Genomic DNA, 5499 nt, shown 5'->3' with positions numbered 1-5499 from the left:
TAAGATAGACAGTACCGCGTTCCATCATGATTATCTGTGAGGCCAACCTACATGACTTTTCTGACTTCAATGATGTAAATATCATGTGGAAAGAATGGCATGCCAAGTTTATGCACGTTATGGATAAGCATGCCCCCCTATGCAACTCAAAGCCTCCCAGACAGTCCACAACACGGTGGGTAGACGCAGAACTACACAGGCTAATGCAGCGAAAACGTCGCATTCATAAACGTTGGAGACAGGACAAAACGAATGGAAATCTTTACACTGAGTTCAAACGAGCACGTAGCATTGCTCGGAACGCTTCTCGGCAAAAGAAAAATGCGTACTTCGCCACCCAGTGCAAAGAGAATGCTGGTAACCCAAAAAAGTCCTGGGAAATTCTCAATACCGTGACAGGGCGATCACGGTGCCGTCAGGATCCGTGCTGCGACGTCCATGAGATCAGCAACACGTTCCACTCTATTGTTACAGACACAAACCGACCCGACCATCTCGGCGTTCCGTGTGGCCCCAACGGGCCTGTCTCCCTAACCGAGTTCTCCCCTGTAACTCCATCGGACGTTCAACGTCTCCTTCAGCAGGTAGATGCTCGCAAAGCTACGGGAAGTGACGGCATACCGGGTTCGCTATTGCGGCAGTGTTCCGATTTATTGGCATACTCTTTAGCAGTACTGTTTTGCACTTCCCTCCGCACTGGCACGGTTCCTTTGGCGTTCAAGCTGGCGACCGTTGTACCGCTTTACAAGACCGGGGACCCATCAGTCCCAATCAATTATCGCCCTGTTTCCCCCCTTCCAGTTGTCTCAAAGCTGTTGGAGAGAGTGGTGCAGCGTCAGCTAGTTCGCCATCTAGACTTGAGTAATGCCCTACCTGATTCTCAGTTTGCTTTCAGGAAGAAGTGCTCCACTGAGGATGCCCTCTGTGTTCTCACGGACAGCTTGCAGAAGGCGTAGGCCAGTGGTCTGGTAACAGGGCTGTGCCTCCTCGACATGTCCAAGGCTTTTGACAAAGTCCGGCATGGTATCCTCATCCAAGACCTTTTTGACGTTGGTATCTCTGGTGTCGCCCTGAAGTGGTTCGCGAATTACCGGACAGATCGCAGGCAGCAAGTTACAGTCGCTTCGGCCACAAGTCGTGCTCTTGACTGCACCTGTGGTGTGCCCCAAGGCTCCGTCTTGGGGCCTGTTCTCTTTAATTTAACGTCTACACCCGTGATGTGAAATCGGTCTCATCGCCAGTACCCAGCGTGCAATTCGCAGACGACATTGCTCTGTATGATTCAAAAGCTTCCGCTGGGGAAGTCTCCAAATCCGTCTCTTCAGCTGTCACTGATCTCGCCATATGGCTTAAGTCACGCGGCCTACAGTCCATTCATTGGAAACTGGCACCCTAACTTTTTGGTGTCTCTGTCATATAGTTGTAGATATCGTGAAAACAACAGTACATCCTGCATTGTGTGACCCGTGCAATTACTCCTTGCCACATTTGAGGCCAGAAAAGTCTAAGAACAGGGAAATAGAAATTCAGCCAGGTTTTACAAAATTAGGACAGGTATGCCATGGCAAAATGTATGGAGAAGCAGATCCAAAACCCAGATTTTTGAGATTTAAAGTGGGTTTTTGATCCTCAATTCGGCCCAAATCCGACTTTCAAAAGCCAGCGGGCCAGTTTCCGATGAATGGACTGTAATTTTAAATGCCTCCAAAAGCCAGGTAATGACTATCTCACCGCAACATGCCGGGCCTGAGGTCTCTATCGTGTGCTGCGATACCTCTCTACCGATAGTGAAGTCTGCGCGGTATCTTGGTGTCTTTCTTGACAACCGCCTGAGTTGGGATGTACACGTCAGCGCCATAGTGGCCCATCTCAGACAAACGTGAGGAAGCGAGAGAGACCGTCTCGAAAACCACCCAATGTGACACTGGAGCTCATAGACACCGGAAGAGTTACCAGAAGCAAGGTGAAGAGACGGAGTACTGGGGATCTGAATACGTCGATAATGGAAGTGACAACAACGATCAACAAGAGGAAACGAGGAAGACCAAGAAGTGACACGAAAACGGCCATGAAATCAACAAAAACGGACATGAAATCAACGGACGTTGGAGGTGTGGACCGGAGCAACCAACCAAACAAGCCTAACGGAAGAGAACAACGGCAGGCGTCGAAGGTGACAGAGCTAAGTGATCGGACATCGTCCATCAAGCGTCATTTGTCGGGCAGTGCTAGTTGTCGTAAGTTGTATAGTGATGATATCTTTTCGATTTTGACTCGTGGAAGGTCTAAATTACATCTTGCTGTGTTAGAAGCTCTGTATATTCGTAAACTAGATCCAGAACTATGTGTACAGAAGGAGAATGTGTTATCGTTGCAGTTGTTTGGTGTCACACCTCGTGAAAGTGTGACAAGCGTTCCCTGATGTGTTCAACGTGTTTGTCTACAACTTGCAGCTGTTTGTTTTTGAGTTTTTAACACTTTAATCATTTTAACACCTATGTTGAAGTGTTGACTTTTTCTTTCTTTCATTCTCTATATAGTTATGTGTTTTTCTAATTTCCAACATTCCCTGTACTATCCTGAAGAGAAGGGAAAGAAAACGTTTGATAGAAAAAGTGTCTACTGAATTGTGTGGATTTGCGTCGTTGCATGCGAATACGTATTACGAAACTGTTTTTCCCACCGCCTCCAAAATACTGTTTGAATAATAATAATAATAATAATAATAACTTCATCTATATTCTGCTGCTCTCACTTCCTGCGCAGTCGTCGTCAATTACTCTATTCTCCTATCACGCCCATTCATTTCCAGGTCGGACTAGTAAGGAAAAAAGCTGCTGCTGCAGTGTATGACTATTGTTTGTACTTTCAGACCACAAAATCTATTCTTATTATTATGTTTTATTTTTTTATTTCTGCACCTCGTGGCATGTCAAGACAGCCAATTGAATTGAGGAGAGGGTGAGACCAAGCACGGAAGAACCTAATACAACTGAAATGATGGACTCATTTCATATTCCTTTCCTGCGTTCCTGGCAGTTGTCAAGTGACGACAGGCAGGGGATTCTGTCCAATTTGCTTTTACCCATTTGACTGCACAAAGAAGCAAGGCAGCGATGAGACACAGGGAATGGCAGGAGTGGGGGAGAGGCAGGGGCAGCTTGACCGACCATAGGGTCTCAGTTTCATTGCAACCCAAGTGATCCACAAAAGTAAAATATTACAGAAAATACGCAGGGGAGGGGGGGGGGAGAAGGTAATTAAACAGGGATTACGGGGAAAAGTATGCACGATATCAGAGAGTAAAAGAAGTGAATGGAGGAGGGAACAGAATTAGAGCAGTTCTCGTCTCGCTTTCTTTCGTTCATAGTCTGTTCGTTGCCCATTCATAGAGGGAAAGGCGCAGGTGGGCGTTGACCTTCATAAACGTTTGCAGTCCTTTTCTTGTTGGCTGATTCTGCCGAACGCACTGCGGGAGCTGGTTCCAGACCTCAACAACAGCTTCAGAGGAGGCCTGAAGGACATCATTCCGTGCACTGAGCGGAAGAGTGGACGTGAGCTGAAACTGGTGCGAGGGATGCTATTGTGTGCGTCGGCTATGGCATGATGTTTTGGTCGCTCGAGGTGGAAGAAGGGTGAAAAGCGTGGCAGGGTCAGTTGAAAAGTGCAGTTTCTATCACTGCCCGGCGTCAAGCGACGACAGGGAGTGGATCCAGTTCCATCACCATTATTGTTTGTTTGTTTTCTTTATTTAGAGTGGGAAGCTTTTTAGTACGATGGAGACGGTTGGCAGTTTTGGAGCTCCTGCTCCGGCCTTCTTTTCTTTTAGGATTGAGAAGGACTGGTCTGCAGACCGCTTGTTTTAAGCCAAGGCGCTCAAGCCGAGTAAGGTAGATATAAGTCAGGTCTGCCAGGTGGACCTTCAGGGCAAGCCTGGACATTGCGTAGTAACTGTGAAGAGTTCTGCTGAGCGGGAAAAGATATTGGACCCAGGAATCCGGATTTCCGGTAAGCAGGTGCTCTGCGAGATTTCCGGGGTGGACTTAACCCATCTGCATGTGTTTGGGTGCCCTGTCGGGCTTCAATACAGTAAATTGTGTGCTGCGCTGGGCCAATTCGGCCGAATTGTTGGGTCGCCTCAACAGAAAAAAGTATTGTTTGAGGGATTGGAAATCAGTACTGGCACCCTTGTTCTCAGCCTGGTCCTCCGATCACCAGTTCCATCTACGGTTACCGTAGGTCAGTTGAAACTGCGAGTATGGCACCGTGGCCAACAGCAAACATGTTGGCGCTGCAACAACAGTGGCCACGAGGCTAAAGCATGTCCTAACCGTGGGGCACACAGTCTACAGCTTCCCGGCCTCCACAAACGCAGCACCGCAACACAACCGGTATGAGTACAAACCCTCCCAGAGTCAGTACAGCCACTAATACGGGTACGGTGACTACCCAACCCGAACAAGCCGCTGTAGAGCCAGCTGTCGTCAGTGTGGAGACAGGTGAAGCTAGCAACACAGGGCTGAACATTGCCTCAGTCAACAGCTATCGCTAGGCACTTTTAGCCAATGGGACCAGCACTGGCACCACTGATACCAGTAACTATGTGTCGGCTTTCAGCTAATCTGGAGACAAAGAAAAGAGCAGCGGGACAACCCCCTCTCCTGATGACGAAGGCTTCAGACTTGCAGTAGGCAAACACACCTTCCCCGCCACTGTCCTTTTGGGGCGCACTGAGCCACCTGCCTCTGCCTTGAACGACCCGCAAATTGCGTGGGCTCAGGAGTGTTCAAACCGTGAGCGCAAGAAGCTGGCAGAGAGAGTTGAAGCTACCCGCAGAGGAAGCCACTAGCGCAATGAAGGTAATTACGGTCCGTCAGTGTTAACTATGAGTAGTATTTGTTACCTTTCTTTCTTTTAATACTTACTGCACTTGCTCTTAATCCCCGTGCTGATCCCTTTTTGCCTCGTGCTGCTATGCAGCCACCCGCTTCCCTTTTTCCGGTGAGCACCCAGGACACCCGAACTCTTAAGCTAGGTTTTTTGAATGTCTGTAGCTTGCGCTACAAAGTAGATGAAGTAACAGCGCTCCTCCAGGCGCAGGACTTTGATATTTTTGGATTGGCTGAAACCTGGCTAGACAGCACAATTGGTGACGGAGAAGTAGCCATTCCTGGATACAACCTCACAAGGACAGACCGCGTGGGTAGACGAGGAGGAGGTACGTGCATATATTACAAATCTGCTTTGCCAATCCGACCTTGTCCCGAACTGTCTTTGAACGGCCTAGAAGCTGTCTGGATATCGATCAAAGGCGGCCAGGGTCAACATGAAGTGGCCTGCGTCTACCGAGGTCCAGACGTGGGGATTGACTACTGGAAGAACTTTGAAGAGTCACTGCAGCGGGCCCAAGCGCAAGCGCCACACATGACCATTATTGGCGATCTCAACGTCAACATGACAACTCATAGTCACCATCGTACACACCTGCAAGACCTCAGC

Source organism: Sycon ciliatum, chromosome 12, assembly GCF_964019385.1.
Source record: "Sycon ciliatum chromosome 12, ocSycCili1.1, whole genome shotgun sequence".
In the NCBI taxonomy this organism is placed as follows: domain Eukaryota; kingdom Metazoa; phylum Porifera; class Calcarea; order Leucosolenida; family Sycettidae; genus Sycon; species Sycon ciliatum.
This window is presented reverse-complemented; position numbering follows the sequence as displayed.